The following is a 22,602-nucleotide window of genomic DNA, read 5'->3' on the forward strand; positions in this document are numbered from 1 at the left end:
TAATTGGACTATTATATGAGCAAGCCTGGGGGAGACTTACGCAGAGTTCAGTGAGATGATAAACTATGAGAAACTGAAAGAGTAACTCTAGTAAAAGGAATACTGCTAAGCAAGAAATACCTTTAAAAATTAGGAACCAGGAAGGTGTAGTGTGCTTCTTCCAACTCTTAGAAAACTTGCTGGAGAAAGAAAGGATGGAGCAGAGACTCCCAGATTGGTACCCACATTGAAGCAGTGAAAATCAGGATTCAAAGCCTCATCATCAGCTGACTCTAAAGTCGGTGACAATGAGATGAGTTTGCCATACAAAAGTTCATGATAGTTGAGGGTCTGATGACAATTCCCTTTTAACTCCAGCTTGTGTTGTCATCTAGCCAACTCTTATGATAAAAGTCCTACATGAGGTCAATGTGCTAGGTACTGCACCATAGTCTACTAGGGTTGGGGGTGGGAAGAAGAAAAAACAGACAACTGTAACAATGATAAGAACTATGATTGAGAGAAACACTGAGTACAGTGGTCTAAAATAGGTAGGTCTAGGAGGACTTACCATAAGTGGTGTAATCTGAGATGAGGTGAACATTTATTTGTTTTTGAGGATATTTTTATTACTTTCAGATGCATGTGTGTTTGTATACATTTATCGCAGAGAAATGAAAACTTTAAAAACTTATGTAGTACTATGTTGAATAAGAGTGAGTGGTGACATTGAATATCCCTGCTTTGTTCCTGATCTAAAAAAGAAAGTATTTAGTCTATCACCACTAAATTTAACGTCATCTGTAAGGTTTTTATAGGTGATGTTTACCAAGTTGAGGAAGTTCTCCTCTATTCTTATGTTTTTGAGTGTTTTTATCATGAGTGAGTGTTGAATTTTTAATGTTTTTCTGCATCTATTGATATGGTAATATGATTTTTCTTTTTTAACCTGTTATATGGTAGATTGTATTATTTATTCTTGAAATATTGAACCAGCCAACTTGATTATAGTCTACAGTTTTTTATATATTTCTGAATTCTATTTGCTAATATTCACTTATGGATGTTTGTGTCTATGTTTATGAGGGATATTGGTCTGTAGTTTGTGTGTGTGTGTGTGTGTGTGTGTGTGTGTACTGTCTTTGTCTGGTTTTGGTATTAGGATAATCCCAGCTTAATAAAATCAGCTGGGAAATGTTCCATCATCTTCTTTTTTCTGGAAGACATTGTGTAAAATTGGTGTTAAATCTTCTTCAAAAATTTGGCAGAACTTTCCAGTGAAACCATCTGGGCCAGGAGAGTTCTTTTTTGAAGTTTTAAAATTATCAATTCAATTTCCTTAATAATTATAGCACTATTCAAATGATCAATTTCATCTTGTGTGAGTTGTGGTGGTTCGTGTTTTCCAAGGGATTGGCCTGTTTCAATCTAATTCGTCAAATTTATGAGTGTAGAGTTGTTGGTAGTATTCCCTTATTATTTCTTATATGTCTTCAGGGTCTGTAGTAATAGCCCCCATTTCATTCTTGATATTAGTAATCTGTGTCTTCTCTCTTTTTTTGTCAGTCTTGCTAGCAGACTGTAAATTTTATTGATCTTTTCAAAGAACCAGCGTCTTGTAACATTGATTTTCTCTATCGCTTTTTCTGTTTCGATGTCATTGATTTTTCTGCTCTTTTTTATTTTCTTCCTTCTACTTGCTGTGATCTCAGGGGGCTTTTGCTCTTATTCTGTATTCTTGAGGTGAAAGCTTAGATTATATGTGACTTTTCCTCTTTTTCAATCTAGGCCTTTAGTGCTCTAATTTTCCTTCTTAGCACTACTTTAGCTGTGTTCCACAAATTTTGATATTTTTATTTTCATTCATTTCACTGTATTTTTTAATTTCCGTGAGACTTTGTCTTTGACCCATTGACCACTTAGAAGTGTGTTGTTTAGTTTCCAGGTGTTTGAAGCTTTTCCTGTTATCTTTCTGTTATTAATTTCAAGTTTGATTCCAGTGTGGTCAGAGAACACACTCTATAAGTTCATTTTTTTTTTAACTGATGAGGTTTGTTATATGGCCCAGGATATACTAAGTTAACCATGTCTTAGTATATGTTCTGTGGGCACTTGAAAAGAATGTGCATTCTGCTGTTGTTGGACGTTCTATAAATGTCGATTAGATGCTGTTGGTTGATGGTGCTGTTGAGTTCTTTTGTATCCTTCCTGATTTTACATGTAGTTATTCTATCAATTGCTGAAAGAAGGGTGTTGAAGTTTCCAATCATATTTGTTGATTTGTCAGTTTCCCTTTTCTGTTCTATCAGTTTTGCTTAACATATTTTACAGCTCTATGGTTTGGTGGTTAGCTATTTAGGATTGCTAATGTCTAATGCTAATTGTTTATGTCTTCCAGACGGATTGTCTGTTTTAGCATTTTGTAATGTCTCACTCTCTCTGGTAGTTTTCTTTGCTCTGAAGTCTATTTGGCATTTATATAACTACTCCTGTTTTGTTTTGACTAAGGTTTCCATGCTACATTTTCTGTCTTTTTTTCAAACCTACCTACGTCATTATGTTTGAAGTGAGTTTTTTGTGGACAACTTATATTTCTGTTAGATTTTTTAACCATTTCAATCTCTGACTTTTAACTGGTATATTTAGATCATTTGCAGTTAATGTAATTATTGATATTTTAGAGCTAAGTCAGCCATTTTATTTTTTGTTTTCTGTTCTATTTTTCACTTTTCCGCTTTCTTCTTCCTACCTTCCTGTGGATTATGAACAATCTTTAGAACTTTATTTTTATTTATCTATAGTGTTTTTGAGTATATCTCTTTGTATAGCTTTTTAAGTGATTGCTTTAGGTATATTACATATACGTAACTTATCAGTTTGAGACATTTTATCAGCTTGAGTGAAGTATCAAAGCCTTTCCTTCCTTTATTTCCCTTTACCTTCCTTAATTTATAATATAATTGTCTTAAATATTTACCTACGTTTGGAATCACATCAGAAGTTATTATAATTCTTGCTTCAAATGTCAAGCATTATTTAGAAAACTCAAGAGGAGAATGGCATTGAATTATTCATATTTTTATTGTATGTTGCTTTTCTTCTTTCCTAATGTTCTAAGATCTCTTCTTTTATTATTTCCTGTCTGTTAAGAGAACTTTCTTTAGCTGTTTTTCTTTCTTTTTTTTTTTTTTTAGGGTAGGCCTCCTTGTGACAAATTCTCATAGCTTTCATTCATCTGAGACTGTCTTGTATTTCATTCCTGAAGAATATTTTCATTCTTGAAGAATATTTTCGTTGATATAGGGTGTTGGATTGACAATTCTTTTTTTTTCGGGGGGGACAGTTATTTGAAAAAATGTTCTGTTTCCTTCTAGTCTTCACAGTTTCTGGTGAAAATCCACTCTTATTTGAATTGTTTTCCCTTTATAGATAAGTTATTGTTTCTTGCTGCTTCTATGATTTTTATGTGTTTTTAATTTTCAGAAGTTTGACCATGATGTGTCTTGGTGTGGATTTCTTTGAGTTTATTTTCTTTGGAATTTATTCAGCTTCTTGAATCTGTAGGTTTATGTCTTTTGCCAACTTTGGGAAGTTTTCAGCCGTTATTTCTTTGAGTGCTTTTTCAGCTGTACCCTCTTTCTCCTCTCCATCTGGGATTCAATGACATGAATGTTAGAATGTTTTTGTAGTCCCACAGGTTCATTTGGTTCCTCTTTATATCTCTATTTCTTTGCTACAACCTTCTGTTTTTCCCTTTGTTTCAGGCATTTTGTAATTGCTCATCAGAATATTTTTATGATGGCTGCTTGAAAATCTTTGTCATATAATTCTAACATCTCTGTCATCTTAGTATTGGTATCTGTTGATTCTTTTTAAAACTCAAATTGTGGTTTTCCTTGTCCTTGGGATAATGCATGACTTTTCAATTGAAACCTGAACATTTTAGGTGTTATAAGGCTGTGGATTTTATTTAAACCTTTTGTTTTAATTAGCTTCCTCTGACACAGCTCTGGCAAGGGAAAAATGAGGGCACTGCTTCAGTACCTGTATCTGGCTTCTTTTGCTCAGTATAGCCTCTTGAAATTCCTTTACCCATTGTGTTTATCTATTATGTTGAATCCGATCAATTTGGGGAGAAATGACATCTTAACAATATTGAATTATACAAAGAAGACCCAAATATTTATTTAGGTCTTATGTAGTGTCCCCCTGCAATGTTTTGTAATTTTGCACTTTCCTTAACTAGTTGATCTTTCTGGTGCTATTATATAGATGGCATTGTTTCTTAAAATTTATTTTCCAGTTGTTTATTGCTAGTATATAGAAATACAATTGTTTAAAGTGTGTATAGTGACTATATACACAACCTTGCTAAATATACTTATTAGTTCTATTAATTTTTTGTGGATTTTGTAGGATTTTTTATGTACATGATTATGTCATCTGAAAAAAAAAAACATAGTTTTACTTCTTCCTCTCTCAACAATATGTCTTTCCTTCCTCCCTCCCTCTCTTCTTTCCTTTCTTTTTCTTTTTGGACTTAATGCTCTAACTAGGATGTTTAATAAAACATTGAAAGAGGTTGTGAGAGTGAACTGTCCTAGCCTATTTCTGATCTTTAGAGAAAAAGCATTTAGTGTTTCACCATTAAATATGATATTAGTTGTAAGTTTTTCATAGAAGCCCCTTGTTAGGTTGATACTCCTAATTTGCTAAGGATTTTTCCGAATTTCATGAGAGGTATTAAATATTTTCATATAACTTTTCTGCAGCCATTGAGATAATCATATAATTTGCTATTCTGTTAATAGCAGAAGTGTTCTGTGAATTGACGTATTTTTTTGAGTGTAATAAATAATATTTAAATCAATGAGCTTTTAAACATAAAAGTATTCTTATTAAAAATTATCACAAGTTAAGGAGACCCCTTTTCACCTCTGTTTAATATTATTCTTGAATTTCTGGCCAATGCAATAAAATATAAAACAGAAATAAGTGGCCTAGCACCATCACATATGCTATGCTCACTTCCATCTAACCACTGCCCAGAAACACTCCCTCCTTAGGGCTTTGCACTGCCTTTTCTGTCTGCCTTGAACACTCCTCTCTTAGACATATGCATGGCCCACTTCCTCACTTTCATCAAGCCTTTCCTCAGGGAGGTCTACACAGATCACCTTATTTAAAATTGTGAAACCCTCCACCTCCTGCCTTCCTTGTCTCCCTTATTCTGCTCTGTTTTTCCATAGGATTTATCACTTTTTCACATACTATATTTATTATGTTTATTTATTGTTTTTATCCTCCACTAGAATGTAAGCTCCACTAAAGCGGGAATTTTTGTGTTTATTACTCATATATGTTCTCCTATTGTCTAGTATCATGCCTAGTATAGTAGATGCTCATTAGATATGTATTGAATGAGTGAATAATTATTGGAAAGGAAGAGACTAAAATCATGATTATTTGCCTTGTTAAATTGTGTAATTAGAAATCCCAAGGCAATCAAGTAGAGAACTATTAAAACTAATAGGCAACAACCTAAATGCCCGTCGACACACAAATGGATAAAGATGTGGTACATATATACAATGGAATATTACTCATAAAAAGGAACACAGTTGGGTCATTTGTAGAGATGTGGATGGACCTAGAGACTGTCATACAGAGTGAAGTAAGTCAGAAAGAAAAAAACAAATGTCGTATATTAATGCATATATGTGGAATCTAGAAAGATGGTACAGATGAACTGGTTTGCAGGGCAGAAATAGAGACACATTTAGAGAACAAACATATGGGCATGAAGGGGGGAAAGTGGGGTAGGGGTGGTGGTGGTGGTGGTGGGATGAATTGGGAGATTGGGATTGACATATATACACTAATATGTATAAAATAGGTAAGTAATAAGAACCTGCTGTATAAAAAAATAAATAAATATCACAATATATTATGAGGATATCCATTTTTTCTAAATGAATTTATAAATTTAATCATCTTTAATATTCATATTATTTAGTATTATATATCCAGTCAAATCCCAGCAGGATTTTTTTGCTTTGACAAATGAGTTAAAGCTTGTATAGATTCAAGAATAAGTGGGCAGAAGTAACCAAGAATACTTGTGAAGCAGGGGGGATTATATTGGGTTAGAGAATTTCCCTTATTATAAGGTATTGAAACATAATATTATACAATAATAATTCAAGTGGTACTGGTGCAAGAGTAGACATAAAAATTAATGAAACATAGGAGGTAGTCTAGGACCTAGACTCAAATATACAGAAGGATTTAATAAATGTGTTAGGAGACATCACAAATCACGGAGGCTGGGCAATTTATTAACCATTTTTTTAAATTAAGGTGTCACGTGACACATCAAAATAAATTCTATATGGATCAAAATGCTAAATATAAAAACTAAAAAATAATGAACCATGAAGGAAAAGAGAAACAAGTCATGTTATGTGTTATTAGGATGGGCGGGGGGAGCAGTGTAACTGTAAAACAGGGAAAGGAATCACAATGGGAAAAATCAATCACTTTCACTACTTTTTACACCCTAATATCATCCATTAAGTTGATTTTTAATTAATAAAAAGTACAGTATACAAAAATGTTGAGTTGTTTTCTTTGAATCCTACATTTGATCTAAATAACGGAAATAGATAATCTGAGGTTTATGTGTTTCTTTTCTATAAAGTAAAATATCAAAAGCACTGAACATGTTATACATGGATTTTGAATTAAGTAAATCAGAAATCATAAAATATTTATTTTTCTCTTAAATTTAAAGCTTTCCTAGCATTTCCCTCCATAATTAACATAGCATGGGCTATAAATAATACATCTATGTTGCATTACATGGTTGTTAGCTTGTTGAGATTGTTGTTTTTATGAAAGAACATGGATGATTTTAATGATTTTCTTATGAAAGAATGGTACAAAATATGGAAGCTTCAGGTTTTTAAAAATTTGCTCATTTTTTCCAACTTAAGAATTTAGTACAAAGAGAGTAGATCTTAAAAGTTTTCATCCCAAGAAAAAATTTTATAGCAATGTATGGTGATGAATGTTAACTAGACTTATTGTGGTGATCATTTCACAGTATACAAATAACAAATAATTTTGTTGAAAACCTGAAACTAATATGTCAATTGTATCTAAGTAAAAAATAATAATTTGATACAAGTTTTATGTATATTATTGAATATTTGTTTGCCTGGTTGTTGGATTAACAATAGTACTTGTGAAATTCCTTGCAATTTTGTATATTAATTAACCTTCTTTAGAAAATTCTATTGATGTTCTCAGATTGTGTGCTGGATTGTTTTTGCATTATTACAGTTGTCATTGTTGTTTAGTGTTGAGATGGAAAATCTCTACAGATGTCAACCCAATACTTGATGCATTTTCCAGAAATCGTTGAGGGGAGGTAGATTTCATATGAAGAACTGAAGAAGAAGGCCTCCTTCCTTCCCCACTCCAGGCAAGCTTAAACCCTACACTGCTTCGCTGCCACTCCCTTCCTCCAGGTCTGCCAACTCAGCTCCCTTGCCAGGTCCTTGATGTTTTACCTCCTAATTGCAACTCTTCTTGGCATCTCAGCCTTTCCACGAAAATTCTCTAAGTGGCACATAAAGGACCTTAAAAACAAAAAACAAAAAAAAATGAGTACTGTGTGTATATGCATATATATATACACACACACACACACACACACACACACACACACACACACACACAGAGCCTGGCCCCAAACCAGTTTTGTTATGTGGATTGGTATCACACAATGTAGAGTGTCATAGAGTGGATTCTATGGTTTGGAGTCATCTTTTCTGAACGTAAAAGTTTAAGCCAAATTTAAATGGAGAATTACAAGATATAGACTATTGTTTTGTTTTGTTGGTTTTGGTTTTTGGGAGTCAGTCCAAGTCCTGATCAGTTCACGCCCCTAATTTGCTTTCACCACATTATGCCTTCAAGATGCTAAAATACCAGAGTGAAAAGGAAAAAATTCTGTTGGATTTTTGGATGCCTTAAATACTAAACATTTGAATTAACTAATGGAAGGTGGAGTAGAGAAGCCAAATCATCAAGTAAACTAAAATGCATTTATATTTGTTTCTGGAGTATGTCTTGTGATATTTTCCTGAGAAGATTCACATTCTTAATTATGTTTGGTTTACAATAATATTAAAATAACCACATTTCCTGAGTGCAATTCAATTGTGCCATTAAGGGATGCGGTATTCTTTCATCATTCCAGGCAGGGTGGAATCCACGGGGAATAAAAACTGGCCATGAATAAACCACAGAAATAAAATAGATTTGACCATATGTAGAAGCATCTGTAACAACAGATTTTTGCATTATCTCTGAGTTCTAGTATTGATTAGACGTCTCAGATCATAACTTTGGGAGGGACGTTCGGGAGTCTTCGCATTGATTTAGCATAGGTTAGCTGAGGGCCTGCTTTATATCATGCACTGTGTTAGTCCATGGAGATAGGAAAATGGTAGATGGAGAGGCCACACCCTCAACAAGTTCTCTGTTTGGTGGTGCTCCATCTAGCTATCTTGAGCCTTTGTTCATCCATTCATGCTCCAGGGCAACCAAGCAGGGCTAGACCACTGCCCTCAAGGAGCTCACAGTCTAGGAAAGGATGTGGAGGGAGATGGACCTAAAAAATGGGGAAATGCCTCACACAGTCCTTTCAAAACTTTCTAACGCTGCAAAGTCATCTCACATTTCCTGAGGCTCTTTCAGAAATACCTTTTATTGTACTTAGGAATGAATAACATATTTAACTATAAAGCTTATCATGTTTGAGTTAACATAGATAGTACCCACTGGGGATGTTAGCACAGATCCAGTGCCTCCGGTTGTGGGAAAGTATATCATCCTCTGAGGATCCTGCCTCTTGTATTGATTCCAAAAGAAACCTTGTGTGAGAAATGGAGGGGCACCTTGAGACCCTTCACCTCACCTAGCTGGACTCTTCTGCTCATTTTTTGAGGCTGTAATAAATAAGTGTATGTAAGGAAGGTTGCTTATGCCTCCAAGCATAGGCAGGTTGGAGGTTCTGCTCACCCAGGAACAGATCAAGAGGTGCCCAATAGGACCAAATATGCTACTGCACAAGGAAAGACGTGTGTAAGTGTTTTTAAAACACTATCATAGAGTTTCATCTTAAAAAAAAGAAGGGGGCTTCCCCGGTGGCGCAGTGGTTGAGAGCCCGCCTGCCGATGCAGGGGACGCGGGTTCATGCCCCACTCCGGGAAGATCCTACATGCCGCGGAGCGGCTGGGCCCGTGAGCCATGGCCGCCGAGCCTGCGCGTCCGGAGCCTGTGCTCCGCAACGGGAGAAGCCACAACAGTGAGAGGCCCGCGTACCGCAAAAAAAAAGAAAGGAAGGAGGGAGAGAAACTGTTCCCTGGTAGACACAGGAGAAGGATTCTAGCTTAAGGAATAGCGTCCGTAGTTACTGAAGTCCCTGGAACTTCAGTCTTTTCACTATCAGGCAGGGAAAGTGAGGTATTTTCCCAGGGCCCTGCTCTGCAGACCTATCCTAGCTTATCCTCAGCAGGACTCAAAAGCCTCCTGTCCCTACAGCCCTCCCCATGTTCCCAGTCTTCTTGTCCACAGCTCTGGATTGTAGCAGTTGCCCTCTTTGCCTGTTTCACTTTCCTGTGCTGCTCTTTCTAGCCACGTGGCCACAAATTCTTGGGTTTTATCATATAAAATAGGAGAAGCCTTTACTGGAAAATTGTAGCCCAACAAAGCTAAAATGCTTGCTCATCCTGAATAAAGCACTGCTTTCTTTGCTGTCCAGGCAAACAGGAGTAAACAGCAAGCTGCTGGCTGTTGGTGTTGTCTGGAATTACTTGTCTTGAGTCTGCTGCAGGAAGTCGGTGGGGAACAGACCATTCCTACTGACTTCTCAGATATCTGTTCACTGACCTGGCAACAACCTTCCCCTTCTTAAGTGGTGTTTGTCTCCAAGCAAGCCTTTGCACATGCAATCATATCCCTCTCCTGAGCCTTGATTCTAAGAAGTCTGGAAAGGCAGATGGACAACTTGAAGGATCTTGGGTGACACAAACTGCTTGGGTTCTGAATAGGGATAGACAACTTAGTGGCAATCAGCTGGGACTCAGCGAGTTAACTCCTGACTGCCACAGCAGTCTATGACTTTCTATAACCAGTGAGACCAGGATATGGGTTGGTGCCATGAATGTAAGGGTTGGGCTCAGTACCTCGGATTATTCTCTCACTCATGTTCAGATCTCAGTGTTGGAGGAGATATTTGACACCTGAAAGACCAGAGCCTTTCTGCCCGCTCCTTCACCTAGGTTATTTGGGAGGACAGTTCATTAGGAAACACATAAATGTTTATGAGGTGGGAAGGACGTAAAAAGAAAAAAAAATATGCTCAAATATCAGGAACTCCTGTTGTGACCTTTTCTAACCCTTCTGCTTTTTCTCACTCTTCCTTATGTCACATCCTTAGAGAGAAACAAAATATTTTCACTATGTTTGTTTGTTTTTCAAGAGCAGTTTACAACAGACAGTCATGGAAACACAGCCAGTTTAATGATCGTGTGAGGAGATAGATGACTATTCCAGTGTGTCCTCTGAGCTGGCCCTGCATGGACTGGCAAGACACGAGCATTTTGCACATGCCATTTCTATATAGAGATCTCACAGCTGTAAAAGTCTTGCTTGAATCCAAGTTAACATATGAACCAGTTGGAATAAAAACCCCAAACAAAATTTCCATAACTAGCTTATTTCTCCTGAGCAGGATCCTTGATGGCTAGAAATCTAAAACTTCACGTAAAAAATTTCAGAAAACGAACAGATTTTCTGACATGCCATAATACAGAGTGCCCTCTTCTCTAACTTGTTTTTCATTGTCTCTTCCACTGGAAAAAAATAATAAAACCCAAGAAACAAAAACAGAGCCACAAGAATGATGAGTTCTTTACACACTGTGGAACTGAGTAGGGTTTAAATGAGAATTGGAGACCTGTATTCCATTTTATATGTCTCCTGTATTCTATTTTATATGTCATTGCCCAGCATGTACTTGTCTTTGGTTAAATTATAAAATGGAAACTGGAGCTGATGCTAACTGGCTCTGATCCTGAGGAAGTTACTTGCTTCACCTGTAAAATAAGAACTTGAACTAAGGTCACCCATAAGATAATAGGGAGGTTTAAAAGTTTTAGCCCGAGTGGGTGTGCAAAGAAAATGTAATGTTTTTTGACACCTTTGAGAGCTCAGGTTATTTATTGATAGTCAATAATAAATTAGCAGTTGTTTGGGTAAACTGGTAGCGAGTTACCTACTTGTAAGGGGTTGGTGTCTTGAGTCTCAAGCGCTTTCAAGACTGCTTGAACAGTGGCTAGGCAATTGCTTATGCAGTAAATTAATATTTAATTCGGTAAACATGTGTTGAGGGACTTCTGAGTGCAAGGACTTATGCCAGAGGCTGCATAATGACATTTTTAATCTGTGTAGCACTTGATGGTTTAAAAAGCACTTTCATATGAATTATTTCATTTTTCATTTGATTTTGTACCAACATTGTGGACTAGAGAGGGCCGGTATCACCATTTTACAGATGATGAAATTGAGGCTCGGTGACATCACATAGAATGCTAATTTCAATCTAGTTTCTGGTTCCAAGGAAACAGGAATGGGGAAAATATAAAAGAAAAGCTTTTTATGAAAATTAAATATTGGATGATGGTGATGGCTAACATTTAATGAGTTCTCACTGCGTACCCGACACTATTCTGTGTTTCATATGTAATTAACTAATTTAATTTACATAACAATCCTATGAAGGAGGTACTGAAATTATCCCTACTGATGATGAAGATAATTTAAGATCCACTAGGACGGATTTTTTATCTCTTTTGCTCACTGCTATATCCCCAGCAGTTAGAATAGAGTCTAACACAATATGGGTACTCCATAAATATTTTTTAAATGAATGAAAGTTTCAATACGTTTTGAATGAGTGAGTCTCTGTATTTCAGATGGTAAAACTGAGGGACAGGATAATTAAGTAACTGTCCTTGACCAAGGTCACTCAGCTAATACAAGGTGGATGCAAGATTTGAATTTACATAGCGTAATACAGGATTCTTCAAGACCACAAGCTATCCTTGTATTAAAACAGCCCACCAACCAAGCTAAGCTTATGCTTTGGGGGGAAGTTTTAAACTACCTTGGAAAATCATAATAACTTTTCTTATCCTTTGATTTAATTTCTTGCAAAGAAACATTTAATTGATGTAAAATCCCAGACTTGATATGTAGGCCTTATGTATTGATGGGGATGAGGGTTGGAAAACAGTTGTTTAACTGAGTGTTCTGGTACTTCTGCTTGATAATGCATTCTCTAATTAAATGTGTGATGTTTTATGTTTGTGTTGACCGAGGTGCTCATTACAAACTAGAAAAGTCTAGCTCTAATTTATCCATTATAGAAATACAACTGTCTGAGAGATGGCATGACTACCCATAGAAACTTGAGGTGGGGGGCTGCAGGGGGGAGGAATGCAAATTCCAGTCAGTCAAAATAAAATGCTTAAGAAAAACTGAGTTACCAGGAAATTGCTAGCTTGCAAAGATGAACCAGTGAAAATCTAGAAAGAAAAGAAGCAAAGTCTTGCTTTTGAAAAGTAAAAATCTAAAACATACAATCTTGAAGTGAGATTTTGGTTTCAACATGAAAGAACCGCCGTGTGAACTATAAAGCCTGACTTCATCCAGCAGTTAATATGACATGACAGCTCACCTGGAAGTGAACTGTAAAGCAATGTTTAATTTAAAAACAATATCATATGATCTCAATAATTGAAATATTAAAAGCCTCTGAGCAGAGCATAAGTGTTTCAGTGAAAAGTATCTCTCCTGCACATAGCTTGTGACAATAGACTGGATGACTGTGATAATTTTCATTACTGTTTGTATAACTAACGCATTTCTTACTTATTTCCTATATGTTTACACTTGCTTCTTGTTTTATACTGATAAACTAAAAAAGAAAGCCAAAGATGGATTCTTCCTTATTTTGCAATTTTTTTCTATATAAAACTAACTAGTACATATTCATTGGAGAAAATTGGGAAAATATAGAAAAATATTTAATATCTCAGAGTTTAGAAATTTCCTTTAGAGAGGTGATACATATGCCTATGTTAAGTTCTTTAGGAACTCAAAAAAATGTTATTTTGTTATTATATACCCATGTGAATTAAAGAGGAGGTAGATAACGGTACCCATTTTCACATTTGAGAAAACAGAGATACTGGCTAAGAAAAGAAAAAAAAAAGAAATGGATTTAAAAAAAAAATCACGCTCACTAGACTATATCTGCATCTGCAAAGATCTTCTTTCCCATACTTATATCTGTACTTATATCATGTATTGACAGATATCCCCTTAGTTCATATTTGTGCAGGAAAAACAAGTGTATGTCAGGTTGCATAATCCACATTATACCCTAGTTTACTAGTCCCACAGTCTCTTTCCCATCTTGTCCCAATGTAATTAATAACCTTTAAAAACAAACCCCAAAAAACACAAAGCCCAATTGGTTTTATTGGTCAATTCTACTCAACATATAAGGAAGAAATGACACCAGTTCTCCATAATCTCTTCCAGAAAATAGAAGCAGAGGAAACACTTCCTAACTCATTCTCTGAGGCCAGTATTACCCTAATACCAAAACCAGATAAAGACATTACAAAAAAGGAAAACTACATACAGGCCAATATCTCTTATGAACATAGACACAAACGTCCTCAACAAAATATTAGCAAACTGAATCCAACTATGTATAAAAATAATTATATACCATGACCGAGTGACATTTATTTTAGGTATGCAAGGCTGATTCAGCATTTGAAAGTCTCTCAGTGTAAACTACCACATGCAAAGATTAACGAAAGAAAATTATATGATTATATTAATAACGAAGAAAAATTTGACAAAATCCAACACTCATTCATGATAAAAAAAAAAAAAGAAAGAAAGGCTTCCCTGGTGGTGCAGTGGTTGAAAATCTGCCTGCCAATGCAGGGGACACGGGTTCAAGCCCTGGTCCAGGAGGATCCCACATGCCATGGAGCAACTAGGCCTGTGAGCCACAACTACTGAGCCTGCGTGTCTGGAGCCTGTGCTCCACAACAAGAGAGGCCGCTACAGTGAGAGGCCTGTGCACTGTGATGAAGAGTGGCCCCCACTCGCCGCAACTAGAGAAAGCCCTCACACAGAAACAAAGACCCAACACAGCCAAAAATAAATAAATAAATAAATTTATTTTTTTAAAAAAGAAAAAAACTCTCAACAGAAATCTAGGAATAGAGAGGAATTTCCTCAACTTAATAAAGAACATCTATGAAAAAAAAAAGCCTACAGCTAACATATACTTGATAGTAACAACCTAGATGTTTTCCCCCTAAGATCAGGAATACTTGAGAACAAAGAAGTTCTCTCTCACCACTGCTATTCAACATTGTTCTGAAAGTCCTAGATAGTGCAGTAAGACAAGAAAAGGAAATAAATATATACAGATTAGGAAGGAAGAAATAAAACTGTCCTTTATTTGCAGGTGACATAATTGTCTACATAGAAAAATCTAAAAGAATTAACCAAGAACCAAAAACAAAAACAAAAACTTCTGGGAATTAATGGAACATAGTAAGGTCTCAGGGCACAGTGTTAATACAGAAAAGTTAATTGCTTGCCTATATACCAACAACAAACAATTTGAATTTGAAATTAAAAAAAGAATACCATTTACAACAGCATCAAAAAAGGAAAGAAAAAATGGAAGGAAGGAAGCAAACTGACAGCAATCAAGATGTCCCTACATAGGTTAACGGACCTTTATGTGGTACATCCATATAAAGGAATGTTAATCATCGATAAGAAGAAATGAGCGATAAAGCCATGAAAAGACATGGATGAATCTTGATGCATACTGGTAAGTGAAAGAAGCCAGACTAAAAGGGCTACATACTGTATTATTCCAATTATATGATGTTCCAGAGAAGGCAAAACCGTAGTGACAGTGAAAAGATCAGTGGTTGCCAGGGGTTCAAGGAGAGAGGAGAAGAGTTAAATATGTGAAGCACAGGGGATTTTGTGGGGCAGTGAAACTATTCTGTATGATAGTCATTTTGGATCCATGACATTATGCATTTGTCAAAACCCATAGAGCCTTATAACACAAAAAGTAAACTTCAATGTATGCAGACTTAAAAAAAACATTTGAGGGCTTCCCTGGTGGCGCAGTGGTTGGGAGTCCGCCTGCCGATGCAGGGGACGCGGGTTCGTGCCCCAGTCCGGGAGGATCCCCCATGCCGCGGAGCGGCTGGGCCCGTGGGCCGTGGCCACTGGGCCTGCGCGTCCGGAGCCTGAGCTCTGCGGCGGGAGAGGCCACAGCAGCGAGAGGCCCGCATACCGCAAAAAAAAAACCAAAAACAAAAAACATTTGAGAGGTTGGGAGTCCCAGGGTGGAAAGCAGAATATGACTTTTAAAACCATTTAATCTATATTACAAGGTATGAAACAACCTCACTGAAGGGAGGTGGGGAGAGAGCTGCTGACCTAATAAGTAACTGGAAATGAGTGGAATCTCTAAGATTAAAAGCGAAAGAAAAGCATATAAGCACTGTACAATAGTAGTTGACATTTCTTTCCCCTTGGAGATACAGGGATTATTGCTATACATGTGTACTGGAATTGAACGATTAAGTAAATGGATGGCAGATGGTAGAAGCTAAGTTTCTCACTGTTGGAGTGGGAGTTTACAGATAAGCAAGAAAAGCTAGAATGATCCCTATGGTAATAGATTATAGAGTTGGAAACATCAGTATGAAGTCATGTTTAGCTTAATATAAATACAGATGGTTACATTTAGAAATATTTATAGATATGTGTATATGGATTAGTATATGGAAATATATTTCCCACTCTATCAACTGAGCGGGCCTAGCGGTAGCAACAGCCCAGCAGCAATGATCATACCTAGCACCCAGATCTTGGTTTCTAGCATCATCCTCCAATAAAAGGAACCAGGACTCCTTGGAGAAATAGCTGATTCTAGGACCAGATCAGGAAATATACAAGATGAGCCTGGATCATCTTGTAGTGCCAGAAAGTTAGGAAGTACCAATACTTAAAAACACACACACAATGATGGAGTATGGCAAAGGGACATAGGGGCCAGTCTGAGCTAAAGATCGAACGATTTGAGCCATAAAGTGAATAAAGTACTATTGGATTATAATCCAAAGTATAAAATAAGTATACTTGAGTTCAATACTGAGACAAATAAATGATTGAATAAATAAATACACGTGGGAGAAAACACAAATAGCCTATGCAGAAGAATTCCAAATAATGTACGTAGATACTCTGCCCTCCAGGAAACAGAGCAAAATTCTCCACATCTTAAGTGTGGGCCGCACATAGTGACTTCCTCCCAAAGGTACAGTATCGAAAATGGGACAAAAAAAGTAATTTTTCAGGGGAGAAACCTGACAAACACTGTCTCAGCCAGGTGATCAAGGTCAACATCAACAGTGACAAGTCATGTTGACAGTATGTGCTCTTGATATAATGTGATGAAAAAGGCACTTTACCTCTGTGGTCTTCCTCCCCCCAAACCATATACCCAGTCTAATCATGAGAAAAGTATCAGGCAAATTCAAACCAAGGTACATTCTACAAAACACCTGACCATCAGTCCTCAAAACTGTCAAAGTCATCAAAAACAAGGAAAATCTGAAAAATTGTCACAACCAAGAGAAGCAGGAAGACATGATGACTAAATGCAGTGCAGTATCCTGGATGGGATCCTGAAACAGAAAAAGGACATTAGTTTAAAACTAAGGCAGTCCGAATAAAGTATGGACTTCAGTCAATAAGACAGTATCAGTATTAGTTCATTAACAACGGTTAGCTTCACAGTGTTTCTGTAAATCTAAAACTGACCTAAAAACAAAGTTTATTTTTAAAAAATGTTACCCAGACTTTCTCACCGCTGCTGTCCTTGGGGTCAGTACATTGCACAACTCCAGGAAACACTATTTGTATAAAATTCATTGTGAGTTGCAAGGCTGCAATACTTCCCGAATTTAAGTGGCTTTTTCCTAAGAAAAATGATTACATTTGCCACGCATCAGCTTATGTTTTCCCTGTGAAATTTGCCATCCATTTATTACAGATCCTACCTCACTTGGTTTTCTCAGGAGGGGAAGGTTGGGCTGGATCAGTAACAAACCTTTTTTAGACAGAGGTATGAAAGACACTTTCTCTCTTGTTAAGCAGGCATCAACCCAACTAACATACGAGTGGAGAGGGACGTGGAGCCAAGTTGGGGAGACCCGACTGCTTCTCGTATCCTGGCCTATGATCCACACTCCACACTTGACCACCTCTGACCTTGGTTGTAGGGTAGGAACCACAGCCTGGCACAAATGGCGGTCTTAGTGTTTCAACCTCCTGAACCAGGAACCAACCCAAATGGGCCAAGAAAGCCAGGGAGAGTGGGAATTGTGTTGAAAGTTGCAGCGGCAGCATTTCTGAACACCAAGAAGGGCTTTTTCTAACAGCTGAAGAAATGCTACATTTTTTTAGCCTGCTCAAATGAGAATGTGAAAGATGAAAACTTTTGTTGACCACTCTGAAAATTTGGCCACTTAACTGAAATATGTAAATGAATTATTAAATCCCCATGAAATGTGAGGCCTTCCCTGGTATTTGGTCCATAAATTGTATTCCTCCAGATTTGAGATCGTAAAGTTCCCCCATTTCAGACCAAATTAATGGCCTTAATCTTTCTGTTCCTATAAATTATAAACCCCAGATGTGTCAAATTATGTAATGAAAGCCATATAAAAAGAAATTTGTTTTTTAAAGAACTCCATAAATTTCTTGTTTTACTGAGGTTTATTGGTCTTATTTTAATGGGACAAAAGAGAAATTAACCTTTTGTATTTGTACTTTTTTCCATACTGAAGGGAGATCCTGAATTGTTAGGACAAAAAGGGAAAATGCTTTACTCGTGCCAGTTTTTTGAACCGAGTAGGTCCAGTTGCTGAGATAAGCCTCATGCTGAATCAAACGTATGTTTTTGTGTTTGGTCTTGGATCTTATCTGCCTGCAGCAGCAGCAAGCTTAATAACAAAGGAGGTTCAAAGAGATGAAGCTGTTTCAGCCTCTTATGCCAGTGTTTTCAAAAAGCTCTGTAGATTTGGTCATTATGCCCATCCTAATCAAACTCTTTGAAAGCTTATCTTCTGCCACCATTTCCTACAGTCTTTCCGCAAAGCAGCCATTATTTGTAATTATTAGTAGAATGGTATGTGGTGTGTAAATATACTTAATAGTTAAATTTCTAAGACGTTGTTTAAGACCATCTTTTAAAGAATCTGATGAATTTGGGGTTTGTTTTTAGTTTTCAAATTGGAACCTTTTGCACACATTGCAGTTGATTTCCTAAATTTGTTCTTCAATTCATGAGAGAGATGGCTTTTATAGTGCAAATAAGTTGAATCGATGCCATTTGGGGTTATAGATGACAGTCAAGTTAGTTTTACTGTTTTTCTGTGAGATGATTCTACAGGAAGATGCTGCTGATCATAGGGAAGTTATGTATTGGTACATGAAGATTGGTAAAGGGGAATATTTTAAGGCTTTAAGATTTCCCTAGAATGAGATGGGATTCACAGTCTAAGCTTGGTTTTCTTCAAAGGACCCTGTTTGTTTAAATTACCAGAAAATAAGATTGGAGTCCTCAGCCAACTAAGTTGTAAGAGTGGTCAGGAGCCCTGTGTGGAGGAGGGGGCCTGTCAACATTTGAGAGACCTGGGGGTGGTGATGGTGGAAATGAGACTGGTATGATGGGAGGGGTGGGGACCAAAATTCCTAGAACGCAAGCACATTGAGCCACTTGCCTCTCTGTGAATGGGGCTCGACCACAGGCTGGCTTGCCTCTCCTCCCTCCCACTCACCCAGCAGAGGTCTGACCCAGCCCTGCCAGGGGGCAGCTGTCCTTGGCTGGAGCCAGCTCCTGGCTGCACACTGCGCTCCACACCGCCATCCAGCCCCAGCCAGCTTGGCTACGGAGGCCTCAGATTTCACCTCCAAGTGCCGACAGAGTCCCTTCACGAATGTCAGATATTTTCTCCTGGTAATTCCATCACTTCACAGTTGGTGGGTTTCATCTACAAAAATTGCCTTCTAGAAAGTAAAATCCAGTGTTGTCTTGCATGGTGTTAATGTAGGAGCACTACCCAGTAAAAGCTACGGAGAGAACCGTGGTTAAAAATCCCAGTCCTGGGCTCCCCTGGTGGCGCAGTGGTTGAGAGTCTGCCTGCCGATGCAGGGGACACGGGTTCGTGCCCCGGTCTGGGAGGATCCCACAGGCCGCGGAGCAGCTGGGCCCGTGAGCCATGGCCACTGGGCCTGCGCGTCGGGAGAGGCCGCAACAGTGAGAGGCCCGCGTACCGCAAAAGAAAAAAAAAAGAAGAAAAAGTAAAAAATTCAAAAAAGATCTATTGTTTCCTCATACTTTGAAGGAAATTTTATGCAAATACGTCCTAAAGCAAGCAAACTCAAAGCTCAAAAGTATGAATAGCAACATAGATAAATTAGGAGATTATTTTAGTTGCTTTACTAAGGCTTTCATGATATAATTTATGTAAGTAGATAACTATGGTAGGATTCAGGTAGAATTTGATTTATTTAAAAATGCAGCTCACATATGATTTTTTTAATTATTGAAAAATATACATTCAGAAAGTGTTATAAAACATAACTGAACAGCTTAAAGAAAAATAGTAAAATGAACACGTGTATTTATTACACAGATTAAGCAATCAAAACTTGGAAGGCCCCTGAATACTCCTCACTCACAGTCCTCCCCACAGGGATAACTACTCATCTGAATTTGATATTAACTTATTTCCTTGTTTTTCTTATAATTTAATCATCTATATATTTTTCCTCCAAAATAATATAGTGTTTAGTTTTGTCTATTTTTGAACTTTATATAAACAGAATGATACTTTATATTTTTGTGTGACTTCTTAGCTTAACATTACTGTGTACTGTATTCTAGAGTATAAATACATTCAACTTGTTCATCCATTTTGCTGCTGACTTACATTTGAGTTGTTTCTGGTTTCTTGATGTTATGAGCAGTGTTGCAGTTAATAGTCTTAAAACGTGTCTTCTAGATCGCATGCACAAGAGATCCTCTTGCGCAGATACCTGGGAGTAGATCTGGGTTATAAGGTGTATATATTTTCAGGTGTACTAAGTGATGCCAAAATGTTTTCCAAAGTGGTTGTTCCTGTTTATGTTCCCACAGCAGTAGATCGAAGTGCCCATTGCATCACATCACCTCCCGCACTTGATATTATTTGATTTTAGTTCTTTCCAGCTTAGTGAGTATGAAATGCTATCCCATTGTGATTTTCGTTTTTGTTTCCCTGATTACCAGTGAGGTTGGATATCTTTTTATATGTTTATGAGTCATTTGTGTTTTCATTCATTCAACAAATACTACTTGAGTACCTCTCATATGCTAGGCACTGTTTGGGTCTCTTCCACTTCTTTGAAATATCTGTACATAACCATTGGCCATCTTTCTATTGCGTTGTTTTCCTTTTTCAAAGGAGTTCTTTATAAGTTCTGGAAACATCCTATGTTGGCTGTATGTTTTACAAATATCGTTTCCAAGTTTGTGGCTTGTCTTTTTACTCCACGGTATTTTTTGATGAAAGGAAGCTCTTAATTTTAATGTGGTCAGATCCCTTTATTTTGTATTGTCTTTTTAAAGCTTTAATGATTTGCTTTCAGATTAAGACCTTACTTCCATTTGAAATGTATTCTTATATATTGTATGAGGAAGAGATCCAATTTCTTTTTATTTTATTACCCGTATGGAACTAACTCTTCTGGCATCATTATTGAATGGGGTTGCCTTTACCTGCTAACCTACAGTGTCCTCTTGGTAATGAGTCATGACCCTGTGTATATGTATGGATATATTTGCGGATCTGTTTCTGGGTTCCCCCTTCTATTTCATTGTTCTGCTTGCCTCTCTCTGTGCCAGTTCCACTGTACCACTGTAGTAATTATTCATCATAAAAAAGAAAAGGATACAAATTACTTTGGAAGTCAAATGCACAGTGCCTGACACATGTTAAACACTCATTAGATATCCTCTATTATCAATTTAGTAGAGAACACATTTTAATATATTGTTTTAAACAACATCTAAACTCTGAAGAGAATTAGTAAACATTCAAGAGAAATAACCACTTATATTTGAGTTTGATCCGAGTTACCCAGCTGTCCAGAGACTTAAGACACACACATCCGCAGTCATTGTCTTTGCCTTCTTCTAAAGCATGTGGGAAGGGTGAAAGATGAATTCTATAGATTCTTTACTCATCCTCACTCAACAGTCCCTTAGAAGGGCTAAATGAAGAAGGCTTGATTTGGATAATATGTTTCTTTTCCAGAATTGAGTTTTGGAAGAAGAAGATGATATGGAAGAATAAAGAAGCATATTTGGGAGAGACTTACGGTGATAAATATATAGAGCATCCAGTTTTCTACTCCTCGCTTCTATTCCACCTCACAATCATTATAAAATAAACCCATTCATTTGATGAAGAGGGGGAAGTGCCACATTTTAACTGTTACTGAAAGAAATGTTCTTTATTCTGTTGGTCTTGGACTTCCACACAATACTTGATTCTAGATGTTAAATTGTTTTTTCAGAAGCCTTGTTAAAGTGCCAGAGCATTAGATTTTTGGAGGCATTTCCAAACCCCAACTGATTATCACAACATACAGGAATCCAAACTTTCAAAGCTCAGCTTTGGCTCTGAAGTGTATCAGCAGCTGCAAAAAATATGTGCAAAGGCACAGGTTCACAGCACTGGGATCCAGTGTCCTTATATGGTCAAACTATAAGTAAATTTCCTTTAGTTTCTGGTTATGAGAGATTCAGTTTCTTAACCGAATTCAGTTATCAGATTCAGTTTCTTAAAGGGCACTAAATTGCCTTGGTTCAATGAAAAATCTGTAGCTCAGTAATGGTAATAATCGTGCAGCAAGACGATATATAGGTTCTATTATATGACATTATAGATTTTTAAAAATAATTTTATTAATTCTTCTACCAAAGTATTCACAATAATGAACTTATTTTACATTTTACTCGAGCTGTACATTCCAGAATCCATTAACAAAGTAAGTTTCTCTCAAATTATTTTATACATAGTCACTGTTTTCTTCTTGAAAGGCTTCATCATTCCCTAGGGAACCAACCTCGTGCTTTCCACCCGCCTCATCTCCCTACAGCTGATGGCACAGGGGTCATCTACAGATGCCCTGGACATAATGAGGGCAGGAAGTTGTGGATTAGGAAAGAACCAAAGAGGGACTTTCGAGCTAAGGCTCACCAATTGATAGTGAAGAAGAAGGGAAGACTTTTTAGATAGGGAAAATGACTAAACAAATACACAGAGGCTGTAATGACCAAGAGACTGTAGTCATAGGAAAGCAGTCTTGCCTTGA

At 37.0% G+C, this 22,602-nt stretch overlaps 1 protein-coding gene across 3 annotated transcripts in view; it reads left to right on the plus strand.

Moving 5' to 3' along the window:
• DDAH1 (dimethylarginine dimethylaminohydrolase 1) overlaps positions 1–22,602 on the plus strand; it is a 154,450-nt gene that overhangs the window by 34,542 nt on the left and 97,306 nt on the right. The gene's annotated exons all lie outside the window — the stretch shown is intronic.

Source organism: Globicephala melas, chromosome 1, assembly GCF_963455315.2.
Source record: "Globicephala melas chromosome 1, mGloMel1.2, whole genome shotgun sequence".
NCBI lineage: Eukaryota > Metazoa > Chordata > Mammalia > Artiodactyla > Delphinidae > Globicephala > Globicephala melas.